The sequence below is a fragment of the Mesocricetus auratus genome, unplaced genomic scaffold (assembly GCF_017639785.1).
Source record: "Mesocricetus auratus isolate SY011 unplaced genomic scaffold, BCM_Maur_2.0 Super-Scaffold_100020, whole genome shotgun sequence".
Classification (NCBI taxonomy): Eukaryota; Metazoa; Chordata; class Mammalia; order Rodentia; family Cricetidae; genus Mesocricetus; species Mesocricetus auratus.
The window spans coordinates 11,535,219-11,553,764 of NW_024429201.1; the positions used below are offsets into that span (position 1 = coordinate 11,535,219).

Genomic DNA, 18,546 nt, shown 5'->3' on the forward strand with positions numbered 1-18,546 from the left:
AGGGTGTCACTGCTTCATGAAAAACTAGAAAGCCTTAACAAAATGGCTTGTTGTTGCAGGGTTACTTTGTTACAGGCCATGGAGAGAGCCCTTGCAGCGGGAAGGTGTCAGTGCAGACTGGGACACCTCTGTCCAGCTGTCAGGGTAGACTTCAGGTCTAATGAAGTGCTTGCTCATCAGGGCTTCCTTGTCACCCACCAGTCTGTCTTCCCTTGGGCACAAGAAGGAGACAGCTCTACCACTGCGTATGCTGCTGGCGCCTCCTTCCCCTCCTTTTCCAGAAGTTTTATTTCAGTTGGCACAAAGCACCATACCCAGAAGAATAGACACACTGGATCTAGATTTTAATGCTAACAGCAGTACTGATAGTAAAGAGGGAGTCAAGACTTTCAAGTACCGGGAGACATGTAAAGTAAAACAGTTACAACGAACCAGGAACTGACCGAGTGTGGTTTACAAGGTGTCAGTGGGAAGAAGTGACAGCGGAGAAGTAGGGCCAGGGTCCCAGGAGGGAGAAGCAGTGTGGACCAACACAGGAAGACTCAGCAAGGTGTTTACTGTCCAAGTAATAGCTTTAAGCTCTCCAATCCAGCCGTGTTCATTGGCACTGAACCTAAGAGAGGAGGAGAGGGAGATGGAGAGACAGCAGAGGATCTGGGCTTGTGTCTTGGTCCAACTGTTGGTAGCACAGTTGTCCACTCTTACTTTTCAAGCACTATACTCAGTAGTTTCTGGCATGCATTACGTTATATAATCCTCAAAACAATACTGTGATGTAGATACAATTTTTAGTGCTAATTTTCAACCCAGAAAACAAGAGCTTAAGAAGGCTAGATGGTATTATCAGTCTATCTATCCTAAAATACTGTCAGAGCTCTCTGCCAGGTATCTACACTATTAGAGGCAAAGTGGAGGTGACCAAGTGGCCCTAACTCTTGGCAAAGGACCTTTTCCTGTTTGATTACCCTCACCAGGCCACCTTCCTGGCTGAAGTCGCTCCAGGCAGTCTGGTTGCCTATCAGCAGACCTTCTGGGAAAAGCAGACACTGCCGAATAGCAACAGCTCAGTACTGCTTTACATAGCAGATACAGGCAGTACATGCTTACAGTTGGGGCCCAGTGAAGTTTGAATCATGTTCTCCAGGCCCCTTTGGTAATGGTTGATGAAGACCTTTGCTCATTGTCTTTATCCTGGCCTGTACTTAGCCCTGATGGCAGTCCTAGAGTTGGTGACACTCCATGATCTCATGCAGTCTTTATTTTGTGAGCCTCCCTGTTCATGGACCGTCCTGCCTGGGATGGAGGATGCCCCGTCTTGGTCTGCTTTTCTTCCCGGTCTGCTTTTCTTCGGAGCTCCTCTGGGTGCAAGGCCCTGTGCTATGTGGTTCTTCAGGGTGTACTTCTCTCTAGCATTGTTCTCAGAACTCCTGGTTGCTGCTGGGTCCTCCTACCAGGGCTGGGGTTTGTAGTTGTATGACTTTGTGCCTCTTAAACTGGGAATGCTCTGTGTTCTGTGGTCACAGGTGTGAGAAATCTCTTGCTATGGAATTCAGAGGAGGGGGATTTTCTCTGCTTTGCAGAGTAATTTGTACTTTAAATCAGAAGTTTGAAAGGAAAGAATGTATTCTTTACAATGAGCAAACCTATGATAAATATTTCCCATGTAATTATCTGAACTGTCTTTCTTTTGACTGTAGTTTCTAGGGTTTAATATCCACTTAATACCCCATGTTGGAAAGAGGAAGGCTGTAAATATGTATTAATAGGAAGTAATAGGCTCTCGGGATTAAATGAGATCACTATAGGTCACTTGGTTTCATTACAGAACAAATTGGAGATTCTTAAAAGATACTGTAGTCCAAGTTATCTGCATGTACAATTAGATCATTTATAACCAATTTAGATGGTTTAGAATGATTTCACTATTGTGTTTTTATAAACCTCTATTCTAAATATAGACCGTAGCAATTTGACTAGAAGTTAAGATATGGTTTGTTACAGTGAAATGATGTATACATACTGTATAGCATTATTTATACAAAAAATGAACTCTCTTTACTTTGTTTAATGTTGTTGATCTACAACAGTTCACATACAGTGCACATTCTTCTTACATTAGGGGTTGGTAGGAATCTTGGAGTTGGTATTTGATATCCATTTTTCCCCTTTAAATTAATTTCTGGGAAAGTTCAGCCCCCACTTCCTAAGAGCTATTGCCATTCTTTCCCCAAGAAACAGCCACCAAAGGAAAATGAGGCCAAAATGCCTCTGCTTGATTGCAGATCTAGAAAGATTTTTGTGATGTAGGATATAGAACAGTGATTCTCACCCTTCCTGATGCTGTGACCCTTTAGTAAGTTCCTCATGCTGTGACTCTGACCTATAGAATCCTTTCATTATATTATTATGAATAGTAATCTACATACCTGATATGCAGGATATCTGATCTGTGACCCTGTGGAGGGGTGGAGACCCCCCCCCCCCGTTGAGAACCACTGTTAAGGGAGGGTAGATATGAAGAAAGGCAGGCTGTGGAGCATTTCTTCCCTTGATGTAGCAACACAAAGAGATCACTGAGGCCCGAGAAGCTCCATCTTAAGCCATTTAATTTACAGCTTTGCAGAGAATCAGGCATGCCAGGAACTAGATTGAGAGGAAGGGTAGCTGAAGAAGCCAGAAGCTGTGATCAGGGCCGCTCTTAGTGTGCGCTGGCACCGGGCAGGGCACGTCACAGGTCACTGTTGCAGTAAGTGGTAGGTAGGTATAAGGGGATGGAGAGTCCAAGGGTGTAAGCCATGCTTGCCCTCCTGGGGAGATGTTCACCCACCATCCAGCAGGTCCCACCAGGCACAGCACTGTGACTCAACTGTCTTAGATGCTAGGCTTCCTGGGAACAGTTTCATGGAATAAAGAGTTCTAAAATTAGAAATGTGTAGTTTTGTAATCACTGTCTTCTATAGTGATTTCTTAAAATGATCACTTTTCTTGCAGTATCAAAAAGAATGACTTCAATTTATGCAGGTGACTTTCTCATATACTTTTGGTGTCAGAAAGAATGCTAAATAATTTGCAGCAAGTGAATTTTTGTGAGGCTACTACCATAGGCTTGTCTGATAATATTGCTAACATTTTAATGACTTTCTTTAGAATTTCAAAATTAAAAACACAAAAACATTCCACCTGAGTAAGAAACTGCTGCTCTTTCATTGACAAACTGGAGTGAGTTGTCAGCCCCACTTGGACTGTCTCATTTACTTTGACCTGGTGATAAAGCAGCCAGGAACAGTGTTAGTATCTGGAATGTGGTTAGCACACTGGGATCTCTGGCCTAATCTGGTTTTGATCCATGACCAGTTACACTTTGTTGACTCCTTTCATTCTGGAATGTTTTAGTAAGTTTCAAATTTTTGCATCAGCAGACTTGGAGAACAATGTGAAAAGCATTCATAAAATGGGAATCACAACAGGTACCTTGCAGTAGCTTAGACTGGAAGTAAAAGCTTGGAAAAGTCAAGACAGCATTGGTGGAGTCCCAGTCAGGTCCTGGTTGGAACTGAGAGAAAATCATGCTAGAAGAAATGCCTGACAGTACTGCTAAGAGCTCAGAAATCCTTCTGTATCACATGTCACCAGCATGCTTAGCATATATAGTCCCTCTGATGAACAGGTCAGTCATTCACAGAACATCTACTTTCCTAGTAGTATAGACCAAAACATATAAAGGGTTTTCTTTTGGAAAGTATTAAACTACTTGGTGTATTTAATATTAATAGTTTTCTTGTTATTGCCGTCATTACTTAGAGATGAAACTAATTTTCTAGCCATCTTTTAAAAATGTTTTTAATCCCTGCCTTTTAAAAATTATGTTTTCCCCTTCTGTTCAAGTAACTAGTCCATTTAAAGTAACACATATTGTTAGCTATTACTCCTGTAAATGTGAAAAATGTGTCTGGCTATAAATATAGTTGGTACTCAGTGAATATTTGTGAAGATGAAAGTGAATGAATAATTGATGTCCAGTGCCATCATACCTTCTCAGAAGCTCTAAAAAGCATAATTTGATAGTAAACATGTGAAAACATTAATCTTCAGTGTATCATCACTTTTCTATTCTCCCACTTTTTGGGTTATCTAGCTGTCTCTACCCAGGATATTCATGGGTGCCCATGTGTACATGCGCGTGTGCGCACACACACACGCACGCACACACGCACACACGTCCTGAAATGCAAACACTTTAGAGTATAGAAGGGCACTGATTCCCCCTTGCCATCCATGCTGCAGGTAATCTATTGCATTAATCACGCAGCCTGTGGGAAATGCATGGGGAGTGATTATACTATCGTACACAATACAATCAGCATGAAGCACTTGTCAGGACCAATACATCAAAGTTTAATTCAGTAATAGAATGAATTAGAGCAAAATGAAACATTCTGCTCTCTAGGAAACCCAACACCCATCATAAGTTCTTTCTGCACTCCACAGAAAAGCCAATGCATTCAGAAATTGTTTTTATGAGAGACTTTTGCAAAAAGTCCCCTCCCGTCCTTTCTTTGGTATTTCACACAAGTGTAGATGATGTTTACTTCAGTATTGATACTCTAGAACAATCAGTACTGGTCAGTTTGATCACTTTTTAGTATGCCTTTTGATGGATTTCTGTCTTAATTGGTTCTCAATGCCCAGCAAAAGGAAGAGGACTTTCCGAGACTCAGTGATGTACTTCAGCACAAATACCAGGAGTGCTTTGCCTGAAGAATAGCAGGTAGATTAACAAGAACCTGCTTGCGTGTCCTGTAGTTCCATGTATGACAGGGGTGTGTGTGTGTGTGTGTGTGTGTGTGTGTGCGTGTGTGTGTGCGTGCGTGTGTGTGTACTGCAGTTGGGAACTCACAGCTTTAAAGTCCAGTCAGGACACAATAAATATATGAGAAGCAAAAGGCAGACTAAAAAAACAATAAGAGCATCATGTTGCACAAACTGTTTGAGGATCCATCTCTTACATTTTATACATTAGAAGTTAAGTCACTATTATAAGGAGTCACTTGCCAACTGAGTCGCTTCAGAGATAGATTTATGTGTAGTTGGATTCGCGACCATTGCATGAACCATGGGACTGTTTATGAAGATGGCTCAGAAATAAAGCCAGCCCAGAACGCATGGAAGTGTTGGTGCTGTTTCCTGAGTCATTCCTTTACCTCTCCTATTGCTGCGTTTTCTCAGGGTACAAAACCAGCATCTTCCTTTCTCTCTCCTTGTCTCTGATTTTTCTGTCTTTCCTTTGGTCCCTTGAAAAGCAGAGGGATGTTGAGGGTGTTGAAGAGCTGGTCCTGTGATCTCCCGCAGAGTGGAGGCTCCTAATGAGGCCAAGCTCACAACACTGACAGATCAAATGCAATGGGAAAGCTTGTTTATTAGATAATGAACACAATCCAGGATGTCAGTTAACTCCCTTTAACTATTTTCCTTCTCAACAAAAAGAAGCCTTATTTAGCTTTATTCTGGGAGCCTGGTTAGATGATGACTGCGTCCTTTAGCAGAGAGTTTAGCCCTGTTTAACCCAGGCATTCTGAAGCTGGCTTCACTGTAACCCTTAGGTCTGATTTTGAAAATTTTCCAGAAATATTAATAAAGTAAAAACCAGCATACCAAATTTAAAGAAGAATGTTTTGCCAGTTAAACTTAAGTTTCCAAAGATAGAGTGATTTATGTACTAAAACTTCATTATGCTGATAATAACAGTCATAATTAGGGTCACGGTTTTCGTGTGGTCTGACCCAAGAAGTTTTGAGACTGTAGTTTTGCTAGCACAACTAATTATACCAGTGATCTTCTAATTGTGTCTGCAATTGGGTATTTCATGGCCTCTAAATAAATATGATTAGATAATTGGATCATGCATGAAATTTATACTATAATAGCCTCTGAGAACAAAAATAAATATTGTGATTTATTTTATAGCCATTGAACCCTTGGAAATACTAAAAGTGATTGCTTTGCTTGGCCTGCACTACTTCATAAGGCTCTGCATGACACTGGTATATAGGCACTAAACTTTCCATCCTTTGACTTTTAATCTGTTAGAGATGCTGATGTTGTCTGTCTTGCTCCTCTGCCCTGCACTGGCCTTTCCCCTGATGTCACCATCTCTGCTTTCCCCGGCACCATGCCCACAAGTTACCTTCCTAGAACATTTATAAATGATTCCAGAGGTATCCATTACAGAAGACGAACAGGTTTGTTTTAATTAATCTCCCTCCTTCTCCCTCTTAAGAACACCCCACAAAAATATATGCCTTAATCCCTGAATTGACTCGATAGTAACAAAGCACAAGAAAAAAGGAACTGCATGTAGAGTTAGGAATAGTGAGAATCTGCACCTGACTCATGTGCTCACAATTGATAATTGCATTGTCAAGGAATGTACACCACACAGAAGAGTCCACCAGAAATGCTGGTGTAGACTAAACTTTAACAGAGCTGGCCATAGAGTTTCCAGACAACACAGGTTTCATCTGACCTGAATAGTTGGTCTTGAATCCTGTTTAGCTTTTGTTGTCCATCTACTGTTTTAATCTTCACTGAAGTTACTTATTTTCTGTGCCTGTCAGTTCTGAAAACTGCAGCTTTATTCTGTTTAATTGGGCTTTATTGGATGGACCCGTGGTTCTCATTTGAATTACTTCTTCTATATGAACCGAGTGTTCAAGAACACAGTTAAAGGCAGGCGTGCAGTGCTGCCTGTTCTTACGGAAGACCTACATTGATTGCCAGCACCCACACAGTGGTTCACCACAGCCACCTGTAACTCCTCTTCCAGAGGATCTGATGCTCTCTTCTGACCTCCACAGGGACCAGGCACATAGCAAACAGACATATGTGTTGGCAAAACAATCATACAATAAAAATAGAGATACATTTTTAAAAAGAATACAGTTAAATAAATTACAGGGTTTAACTGTAAGGATTTCAGGATAGTCACAATTTTAGTTAACAAAATGTTTATGCTTTAAAATACAAAAGATGAAATGATTCTGTCAAAAACCTAAAATAAATAGTCCTGGAATTTCTCATAAATCCAGACTTTAAAAACCAGCAATAACAGAAACCCAACCTTTTGGCTACATAACTAGACTAAAGGTTTAATAGCTGTAGTATTTAAGCACATGGTTTTGGGAAGAACAAGAATCCTTGGACAGGATTCTTCCTCTCTCCTTAAGTAGCATCATCTCTAAACTTTAGTTTCTTTGTCTGCAGAGTAGTGCCTTTTATTTGTGTGGTTGGTTTTTTTTTTTAATGTTTTGGATTTTTTTGGTAAGGTAATGTGATTATTATGTAAATATTTATACAGGGTTAATGTATTTAAAGCAGGGTTAATGTGAGGTAAAGATTCAGTAAAATGACAGCAGTTATTGTCAGGTAAATAAGTATAGATGCCATTTACTTTTAGAAATGTTAGTTGAATTAGACGGAACTGTCTTTGTACCCTAAAGATAGACATTTAGAAACGTTAAGTGTAGAATCTAATTAGAAACCCAACATGTGTAACTTGATATTGTTAGGATTTTCCTTGAAGGGATAAAAATTTGCATACAAAGCAGCATGTAATAATAATGCAGTCTGTTTGGATACCTTCTATTTTGTTAAGTTTTTATAATGGCTTCTTGTTTGGCTTACAGCTCTTTCATCTGTTGATTGATTTATTTGAATTTGATTATTTGAGCTAATAATATTCACACATGCACAAGTTGTTTTGGCTGTGGAGATTCATCCCTTTTATTGTAGAATATTTAAGCAGTGTCTCTTGCCATTGTTTTATATGACCAAAATAACACTGCATATGGCCAGATACCTCCTAGAAGGGCACAGAATCATCCCTAGTTGAGAGCCATTATTCTGAATATTGGAACATATTTTAGAGAAAGAAAATAGCAGTAAGAAAGGCTAATATGTATCATAGATTTGTGAATAGGTGTTTGCTATCCTTGAAATAGATATATTTGTTAAATTTAAGATTGCTCAGAAATGTTATTGATAATCATGAGTGCACTGAGTCAAAAACAGACAAATTTATCTTTCCACAATGTCACAATTTACTGAACAGGCTTGTTGCTGTTTTAGAGTCTGGCCGCAGAGTCAGAGTTGAGTTGCAAGAGTGAGGTGATATTAAGAGCATGGAAGGGTCCAAAATAACATATGAGTGAACAGAATTCATAGGCAACAAGACAAACAGCAGTTTAGGTAGTGAGGGCTGAACAAAGCTGAGTGCCCAGGTATAGTTAGGAGTTATCTGCATCCCAATGCACACATCAAGTCATCATATGATAGACTTACCATCTGTGTTGATCACTTCTTCATAGGGTCTAAGTAAGGTTACACCCTTTCCTTAGTGATGTATATATTTGATGAGTTCTTGGTCCTAGTTCTCCTGATAGGATTTCAGCACATCTATATGCCTCTATAGTAGCAACTCACCCTTATAAATTTATAGCCTTTCTACTCCCAGGAATGAGACATTAATCAGTCATTGCCAGTGGGTGGTGTCAGATAAATGGGGGCCATTCATTGTCCATTCAAATGCTGACTTATCCTCAAGATGGAGTCAAAGGCTGCTTGTAAAATGGAGTCCCTCAATGTAAAGCACAAGTTGAAAAAAAAAATTCGAGCTGGGTACTGTCTGATCTCAACAATAATAGAGAATAAGGTCTTACAAATTCAATATAATAGTTGGTTAACTCTGACCAGTTAACTTTTTATTCCAGGTAAAATTATAGCACTAAAATCACCATATTTAAAAACAAATACCCATGGCAAATAAAAGGCTAATGAAATTGCTTTTCCAATTCATAATCTAGCAAGTTTTTAAGTGCTTGGCAATTGTGATAGACTAAAGGTGGCCACGGATTTTCTATTCTTCTCTTTGTGGTATGGCATCATTGTTCTCTTGAGGCTAGGCAAATTTTATCAGTTGGGACAGGTTGTGAGTCAAAACTAGCAGGGCCCGCTTCTTGTCTCTTGGAAGTTCATTCATGGAGCTTCTGTGTGTGATGCCTGGCTGTCTGAGGCCATGTAAAGTCTATAGTTGGCAGAAGCATAAGTGTCAAGCAACCCTAGGCGTTAGGTAGACATTGTTGTCCCGATTGTTTCAGTTAGGGAGCTGGCACTGCAGTAGCTCGGGGGACTTGTCCAGAGTTCTATGACTGGTTAGCCATAGCTTGCCCTTTGAGACCAAAGCTTGTTGATAAAAAGAAAAACAGTGAGTGAGGGAAGTGGAGCAAAATGGTATTGATAACCACTTGTCTAAATAGAAAGAGCTGGTGCGAACAACTAGTTCTTGTCACCCACTTTTACTGAGAGTAGATCCTGTTTCACTGGTACTCTGTTATTGGCAGGATACAGATATAACCCCAAAGACGTCCAGAATAGTCTTATGTTCTGTTTCTGCACCTTTCTGCCCATGTTTTCTAACTGGTTGGAGACAGATATGGAATGTGAGCGGGCCTAAGACTGCTAAGTAGGCAGAACTACTTCCTGTAGGTGGGAAGTATTTGTAGTTTTCCTTGGGTGAAGGAATTTGCTTCCTTAGTTTTGGGTTATTTTTCTTGGTGGTGTTTGGCTAAAATCACTCACTGGGTGAGGACTGGTCAGTAGAGGGAGGAATGAGAGCATGCTGGGTGGTCTTTATTAATTCTGTTCTGTTGCTGTGATAAAACGCCATGACCACAGTAACTTACAGAAGAAAGTTTATTTTGGCTTTCATACAGTTTCAGAGGACTCAGAGGCAGGAATGGGGCAGGTTCAGAGAGCTTGAGTGTATACATCTTTAAACCCAAGCACAAAGCAGAATATACAAACTCAAAGTAGGGTGAGGCTATATAATCTGAAAGCCTGCCTCTCGTGTTGCATTTTCTGAGCTGCACTACCTAAACCTCCTAGATAGCACCACCAACTGAGAACCAGGTACTCAAATGCCTGAGCCTGGGCGGGTGCGTGTGTGTGTGTGTGTGTGTGTGTGTGTGTGTGTGTATCACATGATTCACCACATTTCATTCCCCAACCCCCATAGATTCATAGCCATTTCATAATGCAAAAATGCATATATCCAACATCAAAAATCCCCATAGTCTGTTACAATCTCAACACAGTTTAAACGTCCAAAGTTTCTTCTGAGACTCTATAAACTGTAACTCCCTGGGGAGAGAAAAAAAGCAAATTTCATACCTCCAATATATAATAAGCACAGAAACTGCAGTGTCATTCCAAAAGGGAGGAATTGGGGCTATAGTTACAAAATACTGGGCCAAAGCAAGATCAAACCTAGCAGGGCAAACACAAATCCATGTCCGGTGTCTGGGACTTTAATTTCAAAGACCTACATGGCTCTTCCCCTAGAGCTTCGCTGCCCTCTCAAGGCCTTCATTCAGGGACTCATCTGCCACATGATGACCAGGCTGAGTGGCTCTGACCCTGCCCTAGAAGAATCCACAGTCTTTCATGACTCTAAACCCAGCACCATGTGGATCCCACTGCTAATTCCAACTGCCAGTGTTCCCTGTCCCCCTTTATCACATCAGCTGTAGAGTTTTTAATCAGTTGCTTTCTGTGAGCAGGAGTACCACAGGCTCTTTTGTAGAAAGAAGTTGGAAGACTCGCTGAGTAGGGTCTCGCCCAAGGAACACCCCTGCCTTTGTTCCAGTACAGAGCTAGGATTTTCTTTGTGGGCCTAATTGTCTTAGCAACTGGTTGGAGCGGATGGTGTGGCTTTAACACTGAGCTTCCTAGTGCTCTTTCTCTAAACTGCATTCTCCATTACTTCCTGTGGTGCTTGTTCCTGTTCACCGTAGGCCTGCATACAGGAATCAGTAACAACCGTGCCACAGACTCAACATTATGCAGCCTTAAAATCTTCTTCACTAGAGAAATTAGTTCATTGCTTTTAAAGTTACTCTCAAGCAAGTTCTCAGGACATGGGCAGAGGACAGCCAAATTCATCATCAGAAATTTCACATGACTGGCCTCCAAACCATTTGCTAATGTTATTCCCCATTTGAAACCTCTTTAACAGGGTCTGTATAGTTTACATTGCTCTCAGCAGTACTGTTTCTAGGCTCTTAATGGAATTCCCTACCTTTAAGTTAGAGTTTCAACCAATTTTCTGGTCCACAAGTTCTAGTCTTCCATACTTTTGCAAAAGAAAAGAAAGCAACATGGTCAGGTTCTTCCTAATAACAGCTCCTCTCTGGTGCCAACTTCTATATGTCATTTTTTTTTCTGTCACTGTGATAAAACATGATCAAAAGCAATTTATGAAAGAAAAAAACTAGCTTAAGGCTCTGCAGGTTTAAGAGTTCCTATAACAACAAGTGGCAGACATGGCTGCAGGAATCTGAATGTTCACACTTTCAAACACAAGCACAAAGCAGAGGGTAGAAGAAGGGGCTGGCCCTATGATACACTTCCTGCATCAAGGCTATGCTGCCTAAACCTTCCAAACCGTGTGGCCAGCTGGGAATTATGTCTCAACCCATTTTTCTAAATGTAGAGCTGAAATATGGCATGGATAATTCTGAAACTGGCTGATACACATACAGTGGATGTGGCACTGGTATTGTTTACTTTGAGATATTGAACCTAGGAAGTCAATGTCAATATATGGAGTTTTTTTTTCATTGTAATTCCTAATAAGGAAGCATCCTTTGTAATGAAAACCAGAAGTTCTGTACTGTGTGTCCTGCAGGTTCACCGCAGGGCCCTGGCAATGCCGACTTCTAACCACATCTCACCACCTTCCAAATGAATCCTTGAAAGGGTTACCACTTCAGAGAAAGTGGAGTTTAATCATTAAGGAACTTCTCTTAAAGCTACAAGTAACTTCACACACTGGAGGGAAAGAAGATAAATACCCAAAGTGGGGCCCTGAATTAATAAAATTTGGAGAATGACTTACTCAGTTTGGTTAATTTGGTTATTAAGGCTAATTACAACCTTTGCAGTAATGACTGTTAAGATAAAAGACCATATCTATTATGGCACTCAACTTGAGTCTAGCATTAAGAACACCCATTTAGGATGAAACCTCTCTTTAGGGAGGTGAGCAATAAAAGGATGTTACAAGCAAATTAGTAAAGACTTAGCTTTTTGAAAAAAAAAGAATTTCTCCTGAAAAATGGAAATTTTCTAATTAGGGAAATGTGAGCATGGAAATCCAAGGCAAATTTTATGAATCTCTCTTTTCCTCAGATCATATAGAAATCATTGAAATGAGCCAAGAATACTTGGTCTTGAGTTTGATTTTTCCCAGTTTCACATGAGATTTGAACTCTCAAGGTGCTAGTACTGACAGACTAAGCTTTGGGGAGATGAATAGACCTTGAGATCTCATGGTGGAATTAGTGCCTTTTGAAAGAGGCCTGGGGGGCCTATGGTGCCATTAATGCCATGTGAGGATGCCTCAGGAAGGTGCCATGTATAAGGAAGGTTCCATTCATCAGGAAGATACTGTCCATCGGGAAGGAGTCGTGGATCAGGAAGATGCCGTCCCATTGGGAAAGCACTGTCCATCAGGAAGACACCATCACTGGGTTCTGAAGTTGCTGAAACTTTCATCTTTCGCTTGGGACTGCAGGAGTGGCTTGTTCTGCTGGCTATAAAATGTAGTTATAACAACTGATTTGACTAGGACATTCAGCTTTAAAATTGAAATAGTAATAATTTTGGAGAGAATTGCTATAATGAGTTAATGAGGCATGGTTGCCAGGTTTTAAATAAACATATAGTGGGCACCTGGTAAATGACAATTTGCTTGGTTTTTCTTTCAGTGCTAGGGACCAAACTCCAGGCCTTGTTGCAGTGTTAACTGTTAACTGTAGTAATGATGAATTTAAGGTTGTCTAATTCTATATTATGAAGCACATGCCGTGGACACTACAAAAATGTCATTAAAATCTATTTGTCACCAACCAAAGTGCATCTGCATCTATGTAGTATATCCATGACTTAGTTTGTTCTTTTATGTGGATAGACCATAGTTTGTTGACCCATTTACTAGCTAGGGTATTCAGATTGTTTTCTGTCTTTCTTTGTTCTCAGTCAAACTGACACGAGCATAGTTTTCCACGTTTTTGTGTGAGCATGTGCTGACTCTCCTGGGCAAATGTGTAGGAATGAGTCTGGGTCCTGTAGTGAATGTGGTCTGCAGGTGGCTGTCCACTGGTTCCCATTCCTGTGTCTGCAGGTGGCTGTCCACTGCTCCCCATTCCTGTGTCTGCAGGTGGCTGTCCACTGCTCCCCATTCCTGTGTCTGCAGGTGGCTGTCCACTGCTCCCCATTCCTGTGTCTGCAGGTGGCTGTCCACTGCTCCCCATTCCTGTGTCTGCAGGTGGCTGTCCACTGCTCCCCATTCCTGTGTCTGCAGGTGGCTGTCCACTGCTCCCCATTCCTGTGTCTGCAGGTGGCTGTCCACTGCTCCCCATTCCTGTGTCTGCAGGTGGCTGTCTACTGCTCCCCATTCCTGTGTCTGCAGGTGGCTGTCCACTGCTCCCCATTCCTGTGTCTGCAGGTGGCTGTCCACTGCTCCCCATTCCTGTGTCTGCAGGTGGCTGTCCACTGCTCCCCATTCCTGTGTCTGCAGGTGGCTGTCCACTGCTCCCCATTCCTGTGTCTGCAGGTGGCTGTCCACTGCTCCCCATTCCTGTGTCTGCAGGTGGCTGTCTACTGCTCCCCATTCCTGTGTCTGCAGGTGGCTGTCCACTGCTCCCCATTCCTGTGCTTTGCCTCCTTGCCTGCAGTTGTTCCCAGTGTTTTTGGTTTCATTTCCTTTGCATTGGTCTTTTTTGAGACAGGGTTTCTTTGCTTAGCCTTGCCTGTCCTAGAACTAGCTCTGTAGACCAAACTGGCCTGGAACTTATAGAAATCCACCTCCTGAGTGCTGGAATTAGATGGCTCAGCCATTAAAGGCTATGGTTAATAACCAAAAACTTTGCTTGACAGTAGCTATCACAATAGGAGTATCTCACTGTGATTTTAACTCACATTTTCCTAGTCACTAATCAAGTTGAACTTGGTTTGTTTATTTGTTTTTGCAGATAGCCCAGTATCCATTTCTTCTTTTGTGAAATATTTTCTATACCTTTTACACGATAGAGTTTAGCTTTATAGACTATTTGAGTGGAGATTTTCTGTCCACCACCAGTTCGGTCCTCACCCATAGATACTCTTCCTCATCCCAGTACCCTCCACACAGTGGTATATATTTGTCCACCTGATGAACTCCATTGACACAGTTTTACTCGAAGCTCATGGTGTTTCAGGAGAGTTGATGGTTAGTGCTGCACATTTCATAGGTTTGGATGAATGCTTCGTTGCCTGTCTTTGCAGCGTTGTACTCTGAGGAGTTTCACCATCTTAAACATTCTCTGTTCTCGTCCCACTTTAGTGGCTTTCTTTCCCTTGTTTCCTGGGGCAACCTTTGCAAACACACACATAGTATGGAGCCTTCTGAGATTAGCTGCTTATTTATTTATTTGGGTTTTTTTGTTGTTGTTTTTTTGTTGTTTGTTTGTTTTGAGACTGGGTTTCTCTGTATTGTTTTGGAGGCTGTCCTGGAACTCCCTCTGTAGGCCAGGCTGGCCTCGAACTCACAGAGATCTGCCTGGCTCTGCCTTCCAAGTGCTGGGATTATAGGGATGTGCCACTAACACCCAGCTACGATATTGGCTTCTTTTGCTCAGTGTTTACTTAATTTCCTACATGTCTCTTCACAGCCCACTTGTTTGTTTTGCTCATTTTGTTGATTTGTACAATTTTCTTTGATTGTTGATGAGAAGGCCTTACATACTTGGCTTATCATTTATTGTTGCACTTGTGACTTGAAGATTATTTTCCCCAATCTGTGACTTCTTGTCTTTGTAGAGCAAAGTTTTCAACTTGGATGAAGCCCATTTTGTCAGTTTTTCTTTCATAGGTCATGCTTTTGGTACTGTAGCTGTATTGTTACCTAACTCAAGGTATTTTGCTGGGAGCTTTGTCGTCTTAAGTTTGATATTTAGGTGTGTGGTCCACTTTGACTTATCATACTTGGTTGTTAGTGTTGTTGAGGTATTTTCTAATTTTCTGTGCACATGTTCGGTCAGTTATTAAGAGAGGAATATTGAACTCTACAAATAAGCTGAAACTTTGCTGGCTTTTTTACGGTTCTTTCTAGTTTTGTTTTCCTGTTAAAGCCTTAAGTACAGCTTAGGACTGTATTTTTGAAGAAAATGTTTACCATCACATAATGTCTGACTGACACCATATCTGTCCTCAAGTCTACAGTGAAGTTCCACCAGCTTCATTTAGATAGAGTCTTCATGGACTTCCTTTTTAATTCTTTCACAGCTATTATCATATTTTATGTACAACGTAGTATTGTTTCCTGGCTTTTAATCTGACTTGATTTCCCCCTTTTAACTGGTATGTTTAAAACAGATACATTCTGTACAAACACACACATACATACATACACACACACACACACATGCACACACATACATACATAAATACATACATACATACACACACACACATACATGCACACACATACATACATAAATACATACATACATACATACACACACACACATACATATTGGGCAGTGCAGAGTATGGAACCCATAGCCTCATGCACATGAGGCAAGCACTGAGTTGCATCTCCAGCTCTAGACGACTTGTGATGAAATTATTGGTATAGTTGTGGATATTTTGTTGCTTTCTTTTTATTCCTTTTTTTGTATTCTCTGTACTGACTTGTTTTCTGTAACTGTTCTCATGAACTGCATCTTATTGGATTTTTGTTAAATTTGACTTTGATTATTTTTATTTTTTTTCCAGTAGCATAGCAAAACATACCTACACCTAGTACTGAATTAACTGCTTCTGCCACATTAAATGTCTAATAATCATAGAGATCTTTATTTCTTTATGTTGTAGTTCTTAAAATATATATTTACATATTTTTAAAATTATAAAATAGTGTTTGAATTTCTGTTTTGACTATTCATATATTTCCCAAGAACGAAAGTGGCAAATATTTCCTCACACGTCATTTGTTATTCTTTCTTTATTTCCAGATTGTCAGCTTTGTTTTTTCTGTTACTTCTCTTTAATCAGGAAAGCTTGGCTTTAGCATTTTCTAAAACAGATCTTTCAGCAGTGAATGCTTATGTTTGTCTTATTTCACCCTATTTCCTGGGTGATTTTTGTCACTGCCCATAGAATTCTCTATTGGCTTCTCAGTTCCTTTTAACCCTCAACTGGTATCATTTATTGTATTCTGTCCTGTGTGAATTCTGGTGAGCAATCAATAGTTGTTTGAACCATTATTCTATAGGTGATTTTCCTTCTCATGGTTTGGTTTGCTTGGTTTTTATTTTGCTCTCAGCAGCTTGATTGTGCTATGGTTGGCCTTGGTTTTCTTTGGAATGAACCTTTTTTTAGGTAAGAGTCTTAGATCTATGAATTAATATCATTTTGCAAATCTGAGAAGGTTTAGTAATTATTGTTAAAGTCTTCTGCTTCTCATCTTCTTGGAATCCAGTGACACAAATGCTAATAAACCTTTGCTATTTGCCCACCTGTCTTTAAGATTCTGTTTAATGGCATCCAGGTATTCTGATTGTCCCACGAGGTAGTTTCTCTCCTTAAGTTCACTCTTTTCCTTGTCACCACCATTCTTGGGTTTGGTCCCATTCAAGAAATGTATTTAACATGCTGGTTTTTCACTTCTAAAATTATTGTTTAGTTGGTTTTTATAGTTTTCATTCATTACTGGGAATGGTGTTACTTCTTTTTTCTCTTAATTACTTTTACCTTCATCCTCACAGAACACAGCTACTATGACTTTCAAGTCTCCAATTCTAACATCTTGCCCATCTTACTTGACATATGTTGAGTTTTCTCTTGAGAGTTGACACATTTTCCTGCATCTTTGTAAGCCAAGATTTTAGATTCTGGACATTTTGAATATTGTAAGAGTCAGGATTCTAGTAAAATTCCGTGGAGGGTAAAAAAAATTAAAAACAAGCAACCAACCAGGGTAATAGGACCATAACTTGTCACAATGCTTTGGAGGTGGGTGCTCCAGTGTCAGTGGTCAGAGCCCCAGCTGTTCTGCCTTGGTTCTGTCTCATGTACATGCTGTGACGAGGACTTGGGTAGCCCTTCTCAGCCACTCTGAGCTGGGTGTTCTCCTTTCCCAATACACACTGGGGAAAGTCAAGTTTCCATTTTTTCATGCATGTGCCCCTGCAGAATTCCATGAGGGAAGTTATTAATCTTATGCAGAAGAAAAATCGGGTGAGGGGGTGCTGGAAAATAACAACTATATGGTCACTCTCTGTCTTATTTCCTCTCTTTGACCAGCTTGCTGATGTTTACTTCTCAGAGTCCTTGGATTACTGCTTTTTATTTTTTCCAGAGTTTTTAGTTGAAGTCATTGAGAGGAAGAGAGGCTGTGGTGAGCTTGCTACGTCTTGGCTGACCATGTTTTGTTTTTAACTGGCATTTGAAAAAAATTTTAAATGTAGATTAGATTGTAAATGTCTAGGGCTTAGACAAGTTGAAGCTATTTTTACAAACTTCGTGTATTTCGTTTTAAGCCATATCATATTTACAGTATTAGGTGCACTAAATAGGAAGCCCTGTGAAGTGTCACTTTTGGGCAAAGAAAACAGTTCATCTTGTTCATGTCTACCTTTTTTACCCAGCTGACAAAGAGTCATCAAAACATAGACATCCATGCATGCCTTTGTAGAGAAAACATGTTGTGAATGTTTTGGGGATAGTGGTATCATCGTACTTAGAAATTGGTATTTTAAAATTTGTGAAAAATTTGTGTTAACCATCCTTTTGAACTATGCAGAAAGCATAATGAATCACCATTATCGTTTTAAAATTATGAGTTATTCCTTTCTGTTGCATTCATTTTTACTTTTGAAGAACTAGAGAAATGTTTATTAGTATTTAGTGATTACATTAAGATTGGCACCCATTTGATTTGCTTAGGAAAGTGTGCTTAATGGAACTGATTTTAATTTGGTTTGGTTTGGTTGTCTCCAAGATCATATTTGACTGCTATGCTCTCTCACTGTGTACCATAAACTCCCTCAGACTTGTGACTTTCTTGCTTTAGTCTCCCAAATGACAGTTGTGTGTCACCATCCCTGGCTTTGAGTTTTATTTGTAAAAGATTTTACTGACTTCTATGTCTAAATGATTTTACTTCATTTATCTATGTGCTTGTGTGTGTATGTATGCACATGCATGCACATAATTACGGACACTAATAAACATGATGTTTGAAATTCTTGTAAGGAAACTTGTGTCCATAGTATAATTTTATTCTTACATATTCTTTGTATAATTTTATCATGCAAAGATATTATTTGAAAGTAAATTTAAATTGGGAAAATAATGATGTATGCTAGTACATTGAAAGGCTAGTGTTTTTAAATTGGGCCCTAAGATTGTTTACATTATTGACTTTTATATATAAAGTTGGATACAAAT

At 40.0% G+C, this 18,546-nt stretch overlaps 1 protein-coding gene across 2 annotated transcripts in view; it reads left to right on the forward strand.

Annotated features, from left to right (window-relative positions):
- Zswim6 (zinc finger SWIM-type containing 6) overlaps window positions 1–18,546 on the forward strand; it is a 161,913-nt gene that overhangs the window by 119,152 nt on the left and 24,215 nt on the right. The gene's annotated exons all lie outside the window — the stretch shown is intronic.